Raw genomic sequence first — 20,591 nt, forward strand, 5'->3', positions numbered from 1 at the left:
AAGAACAATATCGTGTTAGGATAATTCTGAATAAATACATTAGGGAACTTTGAGACTTTTAGATGGAATAGTGTACTGTCAAAACTATTTTGTCTCCTGATATTCTTCCATCTTCCCCACCCCAAAATAGAAAAGTTAAATGACTTAGGATGTAGCTCCTTCTAAGATATACCTCTGTGATCATACTACTTATTATCTAAGTGACACTTACAGTAAAAGTATTTTTATTCTGTTGATATTATTTCACTCACATGGCATAAATACACTGGGATAATAAATCTTCAGCTCTTTCAAAATAACTTTTTTACTTAATCATAAAGGAAAGAAAGCCTTGGAACATATTCAGTAAGATACAAGATTAGTTTTACCTTTCAGCATGTTATTCACACCCAGTAAAATTTCCTAGAGTAGAAGATATTTGTCATTCCATTATAATTCTATCATGATTATAGGAATTAGAAAATAAAGAGCACAAGAGTCAATAAATGGTCCCCTTGAAACAACATAAGAAAAGACATGCAAAAATATCTTTAATAAAGTAGAATTCAGGACCCTTTTTGTATTAAATGCAGAACATTAATTTGCCTCGTTTAAAAAGGAAGCTTTAGAGTCAGTCTCATTTCAAAAATTATTATAAGATGAAAATGTGGTCTCATAATTTTTACTATGATTATTTTTTAGCTATTATAAATGATATATTTAATATATGCAATGTCATCTAAAAATATGTGAATAAATCATTCTTCTGGTCTTTGACTTCAGTTTGTGAACAGTATCACGTACCAATCTGCTGAAACTGCCTTCTGTAATGCTCAAAAGATAATCTGAGGAAATATGGAAAATTTCTGTTAAAGAACTCAATAATATTGCAAAATATGGGGAGATAACCTAATAAGATTACTGGAAAGGACTAGTATTCCCTCTATTTACAAAGAAAAATAATTTAAAGATAAACAAATTTTTAAAGATTCATTTTCCTGTTTAGACCAGTTCATCAAGACTCATCGAATTAATGATTTACTACCAATCTCTTTTTATATGAAATATATTACCACTTTTTTATTCTGAGTGTTTTAGTACTCACTCCTGTATTGGCAAGTGAGTACTAAGGCAGACTGTGATTTTTAGCTGTATCATTTAATTTTTCAGCTGAGCTTTAGGTAATAAATCTGTTGTCAGCCTGTCTATTTGTGTCACTCTGACACATGAGGAATGAAGCTGCAAGAAAAGCAAACCAAAACGCATTCTTTGCTTCATGGCTAACAGCAAATGATCAACAGCTAAATAAAAATGCCTGTCTTTTACACATTGCGAAATGCATGTTGAACACTTTAGCACATTTTTCTCTACTTCCAAAATGAGCTGTATATGTGAAATAGATTGGGTATTTGCATAAAACCATCATTATGTTTTTGCAATGATTTTAATCCAGAAATTACTAAATAATTAGTAAGAAGCAATGGACCAAAATTTGATTTGGAATTCTACAAGTAAAATATAATATTTAAAGATTTTCTCTGTGATAATAAAAAAGCTAAATGGGTTAGTAGGAAGGAGAAAATAGTAGAAAAGACTTTTAGAAATTTATCATGAAAATTTGAGAAATCATTTCATTCCACTGATGTTAGTTTTGTCACCTGCAAAATGAGGCAGACAGTTTTAGATGATTTCTAAGGTCACTTTCTGTTCTAACATGCTATGCCACTCTAGCATAAATCACAACTGACTCTCATTCATATACATATGACTTAAAAATGATTTCATCATTTAGAGAAAGCTGCAAATTTAAGGTATGCCACTAACTGTACTATAATTAATATGTTCATCAAATTTTGTTATAGATGGAAAATTCTTCAACCTCAACTTCAGCACTTAGCTTAAAGATTAGGTAGAAAATGCTTTCCAAGGAGCACAGTTTTTTTGCGAAAACTGATATTCTTTTTACATTAAGTTAACGATGAATATAATCAGCATGCCTAATGAACTGTAAATCTCACATCTGCCTCTGGACCCTATATGTAACCTCATCTTATGATACATCTTCTCTTCCATGCATTTTTTTATTAATGTATTTTTTTTATTATTATTATTAGCGGCCAGTCATAAAAATCACTGCCTATATTTGGGCTCCAATGTGACAAATTCTATTCTTGTATGCAGTGGTAGAATTTTTCATGACATGCTGAGCATTTATTTACAGGGGCTGTCCAGCATTTAAAAGAGCTCTGTTAACACAAACAAGACTTCAGGTTCTTCCCACTTACTGTCTGATGAAAATCGAAAAACAGTATGCATGCCAATGAAGGTCCATGAATTTTTCATATATTTTGTTTCTTTTCATTCCTTCAAATACCAATATTCTCTGAAGTGATTACACAGTCCTCTATCAGAAACCTTATCCCCTGGGTGGCAAGCGGCCAGAGGAACATGAGCTTGAACTGACCTTTTGATACATTTGTACCATTTTTGCAACCTTGGAAGAATATCAGGCAAATTCTAGAAAGCAAGCAATTTGTGAATCAAGAGAATGGAGAAAGAGCAAAAATGCTAACTAGAGAGAGATTTTTCGAATTCTTCTAAATTTAAACATCGCCTTAAGCAAAGTTCTAATAAAATGATATAAAAAAAGGCTATGTGTGTATTCGTATATGTATATATGTGTATACTCATATATACACATTTATAAACACATATGTACACTATATATGCATATATCCACTTATATGCGTATGTACATATACATACACACAATTTGTCAGTTTATGTTGCAGAGTATATGACACAATTAGGCCTTTAATATTTATCATTCTATCATTTAATAACCATTTACGGAACACATAGAGCATCAACTGTATTTTGAATATACTAAAAACACTGAAGAAAATATTAAACTCAGCATACTTAAATTACTGGAGAACAATTATATATGGGATATACAGTTATTGAAAGAAGGCATTTTCTTTACCTATTACAATAGAAACAGGTTAATCTTTATGTGAAATATTAAAGACAAGTCTGTTATCTTTGTCTAGAAAAAGCTTAATCAAAATTCCACCAATTCACCCAAAATCATTCTCTTAGCATTTATATAAAATGATAAAAAGTATGTATTAATCACCATTTCTTAGAAGTATGATAAAATTTTATAATTTCACTGACCTAAATGGACACCTTTACTTTATAAAATATAATATAAATTCAGGGTGTATTTGAAATGAATTACAAGTATTTTTTATGAACATTTCCCTATGTCTGATAGGGTCTTTTTTAAAAATCCATCTTTATATGTTAATAATAATTTAAATTTTTTCCAAAGAATATCTCAGATTCCAAAGAGATATTTATTATATTTTAAAATGTGTTATGAGCATTTATGTTCTCTTACTCCTGGTATTAAATTGATTGCAATAATTTAGAGTCTTAATAAATCATCTGAATTCTTTGTGTAACAAAATAGCTATTTGTTCTATTAAACAATTTACAAATACACAATAGAGAGAAAAATGGTACTTAGCATGAATTTTTCAGGAAGAATAACAAAATGTATGGTTTTTATTCAAATTCCTAAATAAGGCCAGCTGACAACAAGTGATTTACTAATAGTGGTTATATAAAACGCTCAGTGCAGCCCCAGGCGGCCTGCAGAAATGGTGACTGCCTGACAAATGGCATTGCTCTGGCTGGCTTTGAGATTGGAAGCAATCCCTGAATTAATCGGAAAGATTGTCAAAGGCGCTACCATTCCCCCAAAGTGGAAACAAGCATAATACAATATAGAAATTGGATTTCTAGGAAAAATACGCAAGTCAAGTTAGCAAGAAGTTATTGTGTACCTATTATGTCCTAATATTGTTCAAAGTACTCCATGGAATAGAAAATAAATATTGTATTTGTCATGTTCTCCTCATGGGAGTCTGTAATTTTATTAGAGAGAAAAGACTTAAATACATACGGCAATCAGCCTCATCCCTCACCACACACACCTGCGTTCACTCTGGTCCATTCCCATTGTCTTATGTCTTACCCTCCAAATGTGTGATATTCTTTTCCTCTTCAGATCCTCTGCATATGCTTAGCCTTGTGAACACTTATTTTTTCTATTAGATTTTCATTTAAATATTGCTTTATTATTAAAGAGCTTTCTCTTAGACTTCTCTCCAGAAAAATTCAAATTAACTCTTCCAGTTTTATTTTTTTATTGTACCCTATATATTACCATCCTTCGATTTATCACTTTTAATATCTATGTATTTAATTTGGTTATTAATTTTATACCTGCCTCCCAAACTAATGATGTAAGAGCTACGAAGGCAGAAATGTGTCTGATTTGCTAGGCATTATATCTCTTAACTTTACATCATGGTTTCTCAGCATCATCAACATTTGGTGTCAGATAATACTTTTTCGTGGTAGACTACTTTTTGCATAGTAGGACACTTAGTAGTAGGCATCCCTCAGGTGTGACAAATAAAAATGTATTCAGATATTGCCAAATGTTGCCTGGGGGCAAAATTATCCCCAGCTGAGAATAATTATCCTACACTAGTGCCCAGCATATAATATACATTTAACAAATATTTGTTGGATAAATAATGGAGTGCTAGACTGTGTATGCTGATATTAAGTTGCCAATTTTATAGGGCTTTTATGAAGATTAAATGAGATACTACGTGGAAGATATTTGGCTCAGTTCCGGGTACATGTTAAATCTTTAGTAAATAGTTATTAGTAATACTATTATAGATGAACTTTACTATTAAGTTATGTAGAACATATGCAAACTACTGACCATCATTAAACAGACCAGTATTTTTAACAGATTGATTTTACATGATATGTAGAATGATAAGGACCCCAAAGATTTGTATCAATGGGAGAATAAAGGTATGAAGAAAAATTAGCAATCAGCATGAAATTGGACCTATGACCAAGTATTAGTTGGAAACCACTGCTCAAGAAATGGCCTGGGACCCTCACAACTTCTGGGATAGCCAAACATCTTAGACAGAGTAAATAAGGTTCTGAACTAGAGTGAGATGCCAGTGAAGATGGCTGCCTCAATCTCCTTCGCTCTCTCTGTTGCATTATGTTTCTGTAGCTCACTGCTTATCGAAAGTTTCCCCTGAAACATCAGTCTCACTTCTGTTTTCTGCCTTCAAAGCACAACTGAATTTCTACCTCTCAAAGAAAATTAATCCAACATTATTAGCCCACATGGATCTCTCAAAAACTTGAATTCTCACGTATCAACTCCGTGTAGTGTAACAAATAATTGTTTAACATCATATTGCACTATTCTTCTTTCATTTTAGGCAGGTTCCCGTGAGATGAGACTTCATGTTTCTGAGTTTTTGGTATGCCGAAGCACAAATGTATGTGTAGAAAGTAATAATTTTGAAATATTAATCTTTACTTTCTTTGTCAGAAGATATCAAAGGTATAAAGAATCCAGAAGTCAGAAAATTCATGTATTCCCACCATAATAATCAGAAATATTCTAATGCTGCTGTTGATCTCCAGTGAGGAAAAGATAGCTATTTTATCATAGCTCATTTTTGGAAGACCTATCCCTAAACATTTCTTCCAAGTTATGCAAATATAAACTTTCCAACGATGATCCTGTTTGAAATTTTGCCTAGGTTTCTATCTTTTACCATCCAGTTATACATGTTGCCCTTTTTAATTTGCTTTATATTCATTCAAAAATACTTCCTTATTTCTGTATATGTTTGCCTCTAATCTGTATTACACACTTCTTAAGACTAAGGATTTATCGAGTTTCTTTTATTTTTTATTCCATTCAGCTTACCACAATATAGTATACAACTATATATTCTCAATAAATATCTCATTTATTAAGTTGAGGTTGTTTCCACAATCATGTTTACATAAAATAGCCTCTCTACTAGTTTTTCTTATCTCTTTGCACTAACCAGTGTTTATTGTATCTGGAGACTCAAATGACATTATACAGAGGAGCACCTCAGTAAATTCTATAAGTGACATAAAGTTGAGATAAATAATAAAATAGAAATATATTCAAGTTCCTGGCTTATAAAATATTTGGTTGAATGTAACCAGTTGACAATTCCAGTCTGTAAAATCATTCCTTTGGTTAAAAAATAAACAGACAAACAACTATTTAAATATATACTGTAGAGAGAAAGCAATTTAACATAGGTGTTTTAATCAGCAATAATGTCAATACATGAACAGTGTCATGAAACTGAAAAAGTTTATTCGGTTTTAGGCTATGTTATCAGAATTGTCCTATGTGAGCACTGATAATTGCATACCACTGTTCATTGTGTAGACAACACCTGAAAGTTGTGTATAATCTAGGATGCTGCACTTCTACGGTGTTTAAAAGAAAGGGCAGGGGAGGGTCATGTTCAAATGATGCACATGATGACAAGGAAACATTAAACCAAGCAGGGTTCTAATTTGGAGAGATAAGATGCTTGAAAAGAAAAAGCAGTTTTTATATAGTGGATGGATCATCATGTAGAAAAGGAATAATGTATGCACTTTATAAATAGACTGTAATAGGTATCAATACGTTCTGCGGGAAGAAACTAAATATCTACTTATATATATAAGTTGTTTCCAGTAGTCAGTGTGATATCAAGGTGGAAGGTCCTGTGTGACTGAGAAATTTTGAATGATGTTAATTACTGACTTTTAAATCTTACTACACTGTATGCTGTAACAATCAAAACTGTATTCTTAATAAATAGATAAATTAAGACAAGTTTTTTTTTTTTTAAACAAAAAAGAGCATTAAAACTTCTCATCTCAAAACAGGATTACATTTTAAAATAATAGGCATAGGTTCCTAGGGAGAACTTATTATCAAAAGTTTCATGAATAACATAGATAGCAGGAGGCAGGGATTTTATGCCAAATAAAATTCAAGCTTTCTATTGGGGTTTGGGAGGGAAGTAAACGAGATGATCATTACACCCTGAGTCTACATTTCTATGCTGTAAAACTAATTGATTTTAAGGGAAATGTAAGCTCATTTATTATAAAGGACAGAGGCTCCATGGAATTAATGGGCTGTGTTTCAATACTCAGGCATGGAAGCCTAATGCAACAGATCTAACAGTGAGAATCAGGAAGATGTCAAAGTGAGGTATCCGCTGTGGTGTCAATAGCTGTGAGTGGCCCTGCAATTGCTGGCTACTTCAGTGAAGACAAGTGCCAAAAGCCAAATGATACTGCATGATTTTTGAGAAGGACAGTGTTTCTAATTAAACTGTAAATGCTAAACCCTGATAATAGTTGCGATATCCAAAAAATTATTTTTTTATATTTAAGTCATGTAAATTATGTTTTATCCCTTCTAACTACCTCACCACCACCAACTAAAACACACAGGTATAACAAAAAGGAATTAATTTAGTTTTTTTTTCTGTTTGTTTGTTTTAGTCTCTTTTACCTTAAAATGCTATGATAAAGTTTAGGCATCATTTTGGTGACAAAAATACACCGTCCATGATTCATAAACAGTATATGCAGCATGGATAGTTTTCCCCAACACCTAACACTTTCTGTGAAATTATTTGACCTATAGAGACATTTTGATTTGTCCATTTCTCCATCATCTCTACCAAAAAAAAAAAAAAAAAAAAGTCATTAAACAACCACTCCATACAAAGCACTAGAAAAGATAGCAGGAGAGAGCTTTAGAAACAGATATCTGTCTGTATTTATATGTGTGTAGATGAAAAGACAATAGAATAGCACATATATGTCTCACTTGGCTGCTAAAATTCAGTTCTCTAATCCATGGTATAAACACAAAAGAATACTTATATTCACCATACGTGTGTGTGTGTGTGTGTGTGTGTGTGTGTATTTTTGCAGCCAAAGAGTTTTCTATGTAAAATTAGCCAGCTGGACTCTGTTTAGATGATCCTGATTTTGTTGGCAACATCGGAAGTATCATAGTCGAGAGCCAGTCAAACATATGTCTTCTTCTCTTCATCAGGCCTGATAAGGGTATTAACTTGAGCCACGTTGATGTCACAGAGCTTCTTCACAGCTTGTTTGATCTGGTGCTTATTGGCCTTGACTTCCACAATGAACACGCATGTATTATTGTCTTCTATCTTCTTCATGGGTGACTCAGTAGTCAGGGAGAACTTGATAGCATAGTAGTCAGCTTGTTTCTCCTGGGGGCGCTATACTGAGGATATTTGGACTGTGTTTGGAGCAGCAGGGTCTTGGGCAGTGGGAAGGTGGGTGATGTGAATATCTTTTTCTTTCTTTCTTTCTTTCTTTTTTTTTTTTTTTAGTGCCTGTGGATGCCGTTCAAGAACTGCTTTCTTTGTCTTGAGAGCCTTTGCATTGACTTGGGCTTTGGAAGAGGCAGGGGCTTCCTTCTTAACTTTCAGTGCCATTTTCTTGAAAAGTTATTCACTATTTTTCATGTTTAATTTTCTCATTAAAAATTATGTGTTGAAAAAAGAAAGTCTTTTATAAGGAAGTTAAATTATCTGTATTTAAAATTAAGCATACATTTTTGTGACTAGTGGAAGTTTGAGATTTAAAATACTAAACAAATTTCTGAATTTCTATAAAATATGTTTAACATTTATATATTCAGAGGTGGAAGAGCTAAATATAACCTTAAAAATGGAAACTTGGAACAAGTTTCTGGATAATGAAACTGGATAACTCTCTAAATTATTATAATTGCCATATTTGTTAAAATATTTTATGTCCTAGTAGTATAAAGGGAAAACTGCTTTATTGATATTTTTTCATAATTTTAGTAATAGGTAGAGCTAAAAGTGAGATCAATAACCAAACATTAATAAGTTATTAGCAGATATTTAGTAAGGTGCAAATAAAATCAGCTGTGTAGATAGATGCACTTTTATTCTACTCAAGGCAAAACTTCATAACAATGTAGCTAAGTCAAAATGATACCTGAAATATGCATATTTACTATAAGCATAAAGGGCAGGCATCCTTTTGAAAACAGAAATTCAATATTTAAATATAAAATGTCCCTTATGATGCTCATAATTCTATTTACATGAATGAAGCAAAAGTAGAGATACTTTTCACCAGAAAGGATATTACTGTGGTTAGAAAGATTTTAAGACGAACCTTTCAGGCAAATCAATACAAATCATCCAACATAATACTATTAAAAATCCTAGTGGTATTCTACTTGGATGTATTTATTGCTGACAGACCATGGGATCCATGTTCGTCACAAATTAATAATGTTGCCTTCGTCTATTTAAATTATCTCATTTTAATATTTCAAAAACTAAGAAGTCCCAGCAAGGAAGCTAAATTAAAAAAAAAATAAAAACTCTCTAGAGCTCAAACATTCTATAACAATTTTTCTTCTCTGCTTTGTTTATTTCCGGTGACTTATTTGTAAGATTTCTTTGAGATTATAAGAAATTTCTATTTAGCCAATTGTATCACAGCTCAAATTTAAAACCTAATAATTCATTCTTGATACAGTGAAAACATAAAAAATAATAATTTCGGTGAGACTGTTTGAACCCAAAACACAATATATAATATAAAATACTCAAAAATATAAATGTTCTCAAAATATAAAATACTAACTTGGGTGCAGTAATTAAAATATTATCTATATTTAATAAAGTCTTTGCTTATTAATTACAATTTCCATAAATCCTTTGAGTGCATAGATTTCTAATCTCAGTAAGGTAAACATTCTAAAAATTCAGAATACCTTGTTCCAAAATATTATTGGCAAACCACTGGTTTAAAGAAATATTATTTGTTTTAGGTACTTGAAACTACAATAACCTTAGTATGTCACAAACTTTAAAATCACTGTGGGAAAACATCTGGAATCTCTATGCTTGATTTATATACCTCTTCCAGTCTTTTGTGGGTAATGGGAAAGAAAATGCTTAGAATGATGTGACCATGTCTACCTCTCCACCTCATGTACCTCTTGAACCTGCTTTCCTTTGGGCTGCTGGCCTCTTCCTGATGCCTTGGTTCACTTTCTTCCACCATTATACCTCTGTAACAGTGACTCCTGCTGCCTTTCTTTGTTTACGTTTTCTCTACTCTCTACTCTCTCTTTGGATACCACTTTTTCCCCCTAGCTTTATTGAGATATAATTGATTTTTAACATTGTGTAAGTTTAAGATACACAACATGATCATTTTATATATGTATGTATAGCAAAATAATTACCACATTAAGGTTAGTTAACACCTCCAGCACCTCACATGTACTATCATGCCACATCTTTAAAAATCCTTTCTTGATCCTTCCTACTAAGTTTATGCTTGTCAAAGCATGGATGAGTTTTCCTTTATCATACATTATTATGGTTTTTATTAATATTTATATTTATTTACATTCTTGCATGTATGTTTACATTAATTTGGTGCATTTTTGTGTGTGTCATAGTTTTGTAATTACCTATCTCCCTTGCTAAACTGTTACTTTCTAGAGTTTAGGGATTCTTCCTATTTCCATTAACTATCATACTCCCAGCTTAACTTTACACCCCCACCTCTTATTATGAGTTCATCAAAAATAAATGAATAGCACTGAGAAACAGAAGATTACACATATATAATCTATTTAAATTCACTTTGGTGGAAAGCATCCCAGAATTTTTTCTTTCTTTTTAGGTTTTCTGAGTAAGGTCTTTTAATGACAATCCTAGCACAAAGGTCTTAATTCAAATATAGTACTGAGAATTTCTGATTTAGTATCCTCTTCCTATATCCCACATATTTCAAAGAAAGTACAAAGGTTTCACAAAAATAATTTTGGTTTAAATGAGCCGGTTATCTAGAGAAGGAAGTACACTGTCTTGCATTCTCTCTCTCTCTCTTTCTGCCATCCTCCATCTTTCCTTCCTTCCTTTCTTCCCTCCTTTCCTTCCTTCTTTCCTGCTTTATTAAACATCCTACATATAGTCCTTTCAGAAAGAGTAGTACTGATATATTTTTGATTCAATAGTTCTGTTTGGATTGGAGATTCTTTACATACCTCCTTTTCATACCTAATAGATGAAAATAATTATTTTAGCTTTGGGGGAAGATTTTATTTTTATTTTTTTTTCCTACAGCACTCTCTTCTCAGTAATCTAGATAAATTGCAGAGCAAGTACATTGTAACCTTGGTGAATTTATCTAAGAGAACACTCACATAAGCTTGAAATTAGTATGCCCCTGGAGACTACCCTATTTTTCCTTCTTAATCAGACCTTTAGGTGGATAGTCAGTGTCTTAGAACTGAACAGACAGAATTTGCAAGCTGAGTAATGTTGGCTCACAGAGTACATTCTTTAACACTGGAAGAGAAATTGTGACTAAGTGACAGTGAGGTTTATACTTGCATGCTGTTGGTAACCTTCTCTCCCTATACACAGGCAGAGGGCTTCCTTGGTTAATAGGCTGGGTTTGTGGAACACTTGTCCCTTGATGCTGTGTCTGAGCCCTCAGGTCACAAGACAGACAATTTACATCCATTTACCTGACACTCTTTATACTCAAAGGCTCCCAGTCTAGTCCCAGAAAGCCTGACCCTAAATGGTTTGATAAACAGGCAGGCAAGAAATACTGCATTAACACAGTTCTTATATTCAGTCAAGGAAAAAAAAAATACTACAGAAACATAAAGTATACTGACACTCACTCTGCTTTTACCAGGCTTTTAAACTGACATTAGTGCCTACTTGCAAAAGCTGATTCAATTTAGAAGATTAAATAAGAAGAAATTTCTGCATATTTTCTAAATAATCTAGCACTAAGATTGTTTAAACATTTTTTTATATACATAACCATTTATAGTAACATGCTTGTGTGTGTGTGTGTGTTTACAGCATAGTTTCAAGGGACTTAAAAATCAATTAAACTAGTGTCTAATAGAATACTTTCAATTGTAACATTTTTTGATTTATAAAAGTTATAAACTCAATGAAGTAGTTTATCTTTTCTCCTCCAAAAGATCTAAATGGCATGCCACTTTAAGAGACTGCTTATTTAAATAACTAGAGAAGAGGCTTATTTTGACCCAGCTACTGGGTGCCCATGTTATCAGATAGGAAGTCTTTACCCCACAACATTAAGAAAACCTAGAACTAGACTGTAGAGTCATGAAGATTTTACTTCCTGTTTATTTTTCTCTTGACTTATTTTTGATGAACTCTATGAGATTTTAAATGTATTTTCCTATACTAATTTTTTGCTTCGTTCATTCAATAAATGTTTATTGAACACCTACTCTGTGACAAAGTACTACAGTAGGTTTTGTGAAAATTGCAGTGACCAGAGGAGAAAACTTCTGAACTCGTAAAGCTTATTTTCCAGATAACATATATTTTAAATCCATATATAAGATAATGTTAGGTAGAGCTAAAGACTAATTTTTTTTTTTTTAAGGAAATATCAGGGGACAGAGGATAATGGGTGGTACTAATTTAGAATGAATGATCAAAGAATGCATATATAAAATATATATATTTTAACCAGAGGCTCAAATAAATTGACAGCAAACTGTGTATACATATAAAAGAAGATTTTTCATGCATGGGGCAGCAAGTGCAAAAGTCTTGAGGAAGTGACTCATTTAATATTTTCAAAGAAATTGGGAAAAGGCCAATATGGGTGATATAGATTTAGAGGAGGAGAAGGGAAAAGTAGGAAATTATGTCAAATGATGTAGAATCTTGTAGATTTAAAGGCAATGGGATGCAGTGGAGGGGGGCTTACAGTTCATCATCCGGTTTTCATTTCTCACTTCAGTCACTTCAGTCACTTGCCTATTATTCACCATATAACAATTTGAAATATGAACAATTGCCTTGAAAATAGAAGGCCAGTAGTCATAAGGAACTAATATTTAAGTTAGTATATTGTTAGAAAATAGATTTTCTTCTCTCTTGTAACAACAGTCATACAGTGAGAATTATCAGAGAAAGAAGTACCTCAAACTCCTTTTCTCTCTCACCCCCATCCCAAGATACACAAACTTTGAAATCAAGCAACAGATTTTATTTGTGGTTGCAAGCTGCAGAGATTCATTCATGCTCATGTTGCTCCAAATGATAGGGGATTTATTTTAAGTGCAGAGAAGAAAAAAGTGCAATTGAATAGAAGCACTGATGGGAGTAGATTCTCCCTTCTATGGAAGAATCATCATTCAGCTCCAGAAACTAGCAATTCTTTTGTTTAACAAAGCACTTTAATGCCGCGCTTGGCTAAGAAAAGCCAGACATTCCTGACAGTTAGCCTAAATGGGACAGTCTGGGCAAAAAGATCACCACATCGCTCTGCCATGAACAATCATTTTTACTTTTTTTTGTCAGGCTTGGATGTAGTTTATGGATAAGGAAGGCCCAAGCAACTTGGCTTGGGGTAGGTGAAAGAGCAGAGTAAGAACAGAATGAACAGGGCCTAAAATAAAGGTGACTACAATAGTTACCCTAGTTTTCTGCTATAGACAGTGGCTCTCTTAATATATATATATTGCTAAACTTCTGCATTTCTCTTCTTTATGTCATATATCTCTGCTTCAGAGTTAACACTCTGACACAATTTCAGTTCATACATGGCCATCATATTGAACTTTTTTTTATGTTTGCTTTTCATGTTCAGCTTTCACTGCTATTGATTTATACTCTTGGTGCTTTTGTTTTTTCAAATTGCTAAGATATTCAGTTTGATTGGCTTGGAGCTGAACTGAGGTATGTGAAGATGACGGAAGGTTTTGAATGGATAGCGCTTCAAAATTAGGAAGAATGGGATAATTAAATGCCATTAATAGAAAAAAACAGGAATTTTGAAATTGTGTTTAATGAACACTGAGTACGACAGAATTTTCGAATCAGGGCTGTATTTGGGATACTTACGATTGGAAAAAGCAAGACAATTTAAAGCGTACTTCTTACTTGATAGAATAAAATAAATATATGTTACTCTGTGATTTATTTCTACTTACTTGTTCTCTTCTGAACAACAAAACAATATAAATTCACTTTTAATTAGAAAAAATAATTCATATGTGAACAGGAGACCAAGAAAGCACTTGAAGAATATTGCTCACTTATCATACACTATTCACTGAGGCCAGATTTGTGGCTTCTTTACCTTCTCCACTGAGAGCATCTATTCTAACTTCTTCATTTTACAGATGAGGAAATGGAAACCCAAAGAGAGAGTTTGAATGTATTGAGATCACAGTTTATTGAGATTGCAGCTGAGAAGATAAAACAGGAGTTTTCTGTCCCATGGCAGTATTTCCATCATACCACGTTGCTGCTGTTTCATCATAATGGTATAAACTTTAACAACAAAAATCAATATATTTAAAATGTAGTCTGTGCTTTTTACCCTATTATCCTATGTTAAGTGCTGCTATGTTTGGTTGATGTTGCTTTATTATTCTGTTGTTTGTATATTGATTGCATTTATATTTATCCTTAGGCTTGGAAATTTGCTATTCTAGGGATACATGAGAGAAAGAGATACTACCATGTATAGTATTCTATCTGTCTTTTATATATTACTGTTATTAAATACCTCTCTATTTTTTGGAAATGCTCTAAAAGATTTAGGCATTCACACTGTTGAGATTCTTCAGGACAAAAATTACACTTCACTCCTTATTCTGTGACAAACACATTGCTTTTAAGTGACCATTGCTCAGATTTCAAGAATGCAAGAAAAATTGTTCTCAATTTTTTAAAGAATAAATATGCATTTAGCTGCATATTCTTTATACTCAACATTTCCCAATGCCACTTACAAAAAAGACCTTTAACCTTTTGTTGCACTTTTCACTGAGTGAAATGCATCGAGCATTTTTCACATGTGCCAGTTTAACTTCTCTGTGATGTCAGAGATAATTGTTTTGGCCTCAGGGAAAGAATGTACTTTTTGCTGCAAATGATGGTTCCAAAACCATCTAAGTAAAAAATGAACTAGTTGTGAAGTCTTAGGTTTCTTTATCTTATCAATTATTGAAGAAAGAAACTTTCCTTAGCACAAGGAGAATACTAAAAATGTCAAGATAAAATGATGGGAAATGAAGTTGAGGGTAGAAACAGGTACAGTAAACAAGTTTGAAGTAAATAGCTTTTTAAATGTATAAGATAGGGAATGTGTTAACTACATTTACATTTTGTCATGTGAAATTATTTCTGTTTTAAACACAATAAAAATGAAAATTGAATTTTAGTATTGGGGGAAAGTTGAGTCCAGTCATGACCTATGAAATCCACATCAATTTTTTTCCTTGAGAATTAAATGTATTTAACTAGTATAGCAATAATAACCAAAGAAATTGTTCAGAATCCAAAGTATATGCATGTTGCATACATACTTCAAATGGATGAGTTATAAATTACCTGTTTATTTTTTAAAAAATAATAAACTAATTTATTTTTGTCTAAAAACAAAGCTTATTAGAATATTTGGCTTGGGCCCTAAGCAATGATCCATCTTTTTCTTTCTTAGAGTAGTGAAGATGAAGTTGGGTGCTTGATATCTTTGTCATTTGCTGATTTTGCTATCAGAAAGAGGACAAGCAGGTATCCATGGAGGAGAAAAGATCACCTCCTACCACTGTCCACCCCTATCATGTAAGTGATGATTTTCTAAGATTCTTAAAATATCAAAATATCCAAAAGTTGCAGTAAAAACTACTTGACATTTAATTTGTGGCACTTCCCATAAACAAAAGTTTGTCAAAGGTCTATCATGACCTAACATTTTTTTTTAATATATTGATTAACTTAGCCTTGAAATACAGAAGAATGGATACCAGTTGAAATTTATTGTGCCTTAAGAATTGACAAAGATGCTGTGCTTATCTCTTACCTTCATGATGTCATTTAATTTTCACTGCAATCCTGTGAGGATGTAATATTATAAATCCCATTTTATAGGTGTAGAAATGGAGGCTTGGAGAGTTAAAGTTAAGGTTATTTAGGTACTAAGAAGGTCTGAGAGATGACAAATCCCTTTTCCCTCACTACTCTTCTGTCTGCCCTAAGTAGATTTAAGGCCTTTGGGGGTGAGATTAGAAGAGTAGCAATTTCTAAAATTAGAATATTTCCAGAGCAGTCACTGGAACCCATTGAGAGAAAATCCAAAGAGGAAGATATAGATTTGGCTGGAGTCTCCCGGATGATGTTTCTAGGTACACCAATTGTGTCTTCAAAGATGAGTGCTCTTTACATATATCTATTTTACCTTAAGCTACACTGTCTAATATGTCAACCACTAGTCATCAATAGCAAATGAGTACTTAAAATGTGTTAGTCTGAAGTGAAGGAGCTATAAGTAGAAAACATACATTAAATTTTGAAGACTTGGTTCCAGAAAAAGAACATTAACTATCTCGGTAATAATTTTAATATTGTTTACATGGTGAAGTGATAAAATTTTGAATACATTGAATTTAATATGTTATTATAATTAAAGTTACCCTTTAAAATACTTGTTAAAATGTGGCTACCAGAAAATTTAAAATTATGTTTGTAGCTCACATTATATTTTTATTGTACATGCTGATCTAAAGTGCTTTCTTCCAACTCTCCTGTTTTGAGGAGAGATTTAGTGAGTTATACTCTGTCTGCTCCTATTAAAATGACTATATGAAGTAACCCAGTATCTAAACTAGATTCCTCTCTTGTAAGAATTTAAGTGGTCTTTTCATTTTTTCTTGATCATCTTGTAATCTATTTACTTACTTACTTATTATAATAGTACTAATTCCTTCTGACCAAAATAAATTTTAGAATTTTATTTTAGAATAATAATATAGAGGGAAGCATGTAAAGCTATGCCACTCCCTTAGACATGGGTATATATAATGAAAAAGAAACCAGATTAGTCCCAATGGTTGTTGTGGGATAGATTAGAGAAGCTAGGTAGCATGTCGAAATCTGATAAGAAAGTTGGAGCTGAATATTGTGGTTCTAGGACATTGTCATAGATGAAATAACCAGAGTTGCAACAATTTCGTGTTGAGATGAACTAATTTGTTTCCTCAAGTTGGTTATGAAAGCAAAAGCTTTCCTATCATTAATTGAAGGTTAGGATACCATAACTGAGAATTAATTGAGAAGATTGGGATGAGTTGGGAACCTAGAAAAGAATCATATGACTGCTGATGAGAACAAGAACAAGAAAAAAAATAAATAATATAAAGTAAAACAGAGAGGTATAATATAATCAAAAGTTTAAAGCAACATATATTAACACTGCTACTGAGAACAGTGGGAAAAATGATTGATTACCAGAAAAACAAAGGACACTTTTAAAAATACAAAATACTTTAGTGAAATGAATAAAATCACTTGGCAAAATAATCCTATTTTCATTAACAACTATTGGCAACAAAGTAATGGGGTAGCACAGCCTAGATATCAGAGCTAAATTTCAGCCATTCACTTTCATTTGAAAGAAGCAAATTTGAAACAAAATTACTGTTACTAGAAATCATTTTAAATAGCAACTAACTTCCAGTTTATAATAAAGAACCAATACAGATTAAGAGCAAACTCATACCCAATTTGTATATGACCATATCAATAATCATCCAAGTCATTGCATTTAAATGTTTTTTAGAATTATCAAAAATAAAATCATATTTTGCAAAATTTAATAGTTAAATGTATTTTCAAGGATTAAAAATGACCATCTCACTTATGAAAATAAAAGATTTTTACATCTATTGAAAATTTACAACATCAGATACTGATAAGCAGAATTCAAATTAAAAAAAATACTTGTGTTTAATATCAGAGCATATGAGGAAGACAGTTGAAAGTAATAATAGCAGCTCCCACTTCATTTAATAATTTACAAATATTGAATGAGAGTCTACTACATGCTACACACACGTTAAGGTTCTGGGAATTTAGTAGTAAACAAAGAAGACTGTTATAAAGACAAGAGATGTTGATGTTTTGTGCCACCATAATTGTGTGGGAAGGTAGAGTGAATTGGATTGATCCTGAGTATATAATGAAGGTAGAACCATTAGGACTTTTGTTGACACATCAGAAGTAGGGTGTGATTGAAAGAGTGGTAAAGAATGCCTCTAAGTTTTTTGTCCTGAGAAACTGAAAAAATGGAATTGCACTTTGTGAAAAGTAGAAGGATATGAAAGAAACATATTTCAGAAGATAAAAACCTCAATTTTAGACATGGTAATTTGAAATGCCTTTAGACACAAAAGTACAGGCTGGTGGTTGAATATATGTGTGTCTGAAGTTCAAAGGAGAGGTTCCCACTTATAGATACAAGTTTGAAAATCACAAGCTTGTGGATAGCATTCAAAAACATAAACTGAACAATACTATCAATTAAATGAAATTAGATAGAAATAAGAAGGGGTTCAGGGGCTGAGCCAAATTCTAGAGATTGGGAAATTGGGAAGAAACCACCCAAAGAGACTGAGAAGGAGCCTCCTATGAGGAAGGAGGAAAAATCAGAGGGTGGATTTCTGGCCGGTAAATAAATAAAATATTTCCAATAGGAGTTAGTCATCAAGTGTGTAAAAATGTTTACATTTTAATTAAGTAAGATGAGAACTCAGAATTACCAAGGGCATTGACTAGAACAGTTTTGTTAGAGTGGTGGCAATGAAAGGTTGATGGCCGTGAGTTCAAACTAGAATGAAAGCATAGGAATAAGAGACAGTATAGGCAATTCATTTGAGGAACTTAGTTTTAAACTTATAAGAGGGGAGAGTGGGCCTACTACAAAGAAAGTAAAGTCAATAGTTTTTTTTTTTTTTAAGAAGTGAGAAATAACTGCACGATTTTATGCTAAAAGGAAAGATTCAGTGGGAAGGTGAAAACTGCTCGTGTAGGAAAGAAAGAGTAATTGTTGGAGTTCTGTAGCAGCCCAATAAGAGATGTGGTCTGTGCACAAATGGAGGTGTTGATTTGCACTAATAATAGCAGAAATAGTAGCAAGAGAAAAGGCAACGTACATGAGCACAGACTTTTATATGTGGCCGGATGTATTGGTGGCACCATGTGCAAAATTCCCTTCTGACTGTTTCTATTATTCTCAGTAAAATAGGAAGTAGAGCCATCAGATGAAAGTAAGAATAAAAACATGTTTTGAAGGTGAGGAGAAGGAAGAGGTATAACATGGTCACTTAACTGAAAAGTGAACAGACTGGTAATATAGTATATAAGGGGAGTCCAGTCAACATGTTGTGTACTCATTTGCAACTTTAGCTTCAGGAGAGTATGGAATAGTCTTCGCAACAGTCTTATGAGGTAGGTATTATTGTCATCCCCATTGTAGAGCTGAAGAAATGGAGGAACAAAAGGGGTTAAGGGAATTGCCCAAGTTCTTAGAATTGGTAAGGGTTAGTCTCTGGATTCTAATCCATACACAATTTACACTACTTACTGTTACACTTGCTGTTTCATGAATTGTGTATTTCATGAAAATGCTAAGGATCTGATTAGCTCAACTAGGTGATCTTGGTGCCATTGTCGAAGACATACAGTGCAGAAAATGGAGGTTTCAAGAATGGGAACAAAGGAATGAGAAAATTATTGCAATTTTGTACTTTTTTTTGGGGGGGGGGAGGGAAAGGCCTGTCAGTTTTTCAGAAATAGAACACAGTTCTGGTTCTCACAATATTCATATTTTAGTAGAAAACAGGCAATTAACTTATCACAATATACCATGGTAAATACTATACTTGATGCTTAATAAAACTAGGGAGGAGGAGTGTTCATCATCCTTGGGGAAAGTTGGAAGAAAAGATGTCAACAATGGTAGCCGGCAAGTTGTTAGAAAGATTCTTGAAGAATAAATACAAAGTCCTTAAGCAAAGTACAGCATGTACAAAGGCATAAAAAACATCAATTGCAGGGGCCTGAAGATGCTCCATATGGAGGAATGGCAGAAGTGTAGGAAGACTATACATGAAAGGTGGGCTGGGAACAGCTGGAGAACTATTTAAAAATCAGATGGAGAGGAGTGAAATGAAGAAACACTGGACTCAGTTTGGAAGATATATTGAAAACAAAGTGGGAGAGAATATTTGGGGCAACAAGACCGTTTTAGTGATTATTGCAGCTGTCTAGTAACGAGGAGTGAAGCAGCAATTGTGAGGATGAGCTGAATTTCTGACTAATGAAACTTCTTGAAATTGTTTCAATTTTATCACACTTTTATTTGTTTGTTGTTTTGCTTGATTCCATTCTTAGTATATCTAGTATCAAAAATATTTCCTACATTCTCAGCATTCTAAAGTTAAAAAAAATCTTTAAAATTGTTAAAAATAAAAAATTTTCAATAATTAATAAATGACAGATATCAAACTCTTCTATCAAAAATTTTGCATGTGATATAGTTAGCAATGAAGACTTAACTGACATATAGAAATTCAGTACAGATTTATTCTAACAAACTTTGAAATGTTCCAAAATAACTCAAATAAATTAAATCCCTTAAGGTACATATAAATAAAGAAGAAATAAATAATGTTACCCATTCTATATTTAACTACAAGAGGGAAACAATCATATAGAATAGCATTTAGATTTTGGTTAAAGGCAATATAGTATATTACATATATTTATATT

The 20,591-nt window shown here is 32.5% G+C and overlaps 1 protein-coding gene and 1 pseudogene across 3 annotated transcripts in view; both read right to left on the reverse strand.

Moving 5' to 3' along the window:
• Positions 1-20,591, reverse strand: part of CADM2 (cell adhesion molecule 2) — a 986,159-nt gene that overhangs the window by 324,735 nt on the left and 640,833 nt on the right. The gene's annotated exons all lie outside the window — the stretch shown is intronic.
• On the reverse strand, positions 2,726-8,457 carry LOC118601609 (annotated as a pseudogene).

The sequence above is a fragment of the Rousettus aegyptiacus genome, unplaced genomic scaffold, assembly GCF_014176215.1.
Source record: "Rousettus aegyptiacus isolate mRouAeg1 unplaced genomic scaffold, mRouAeg1.p scaffold_m13_p_4, whole genome shotgun sequence".
NCBI lineage: Eukaryota > Metazoa > Chordata > Mammalia > Chiroptera > Pteropodidae > Rousettus > Rousettus aegyptiacus.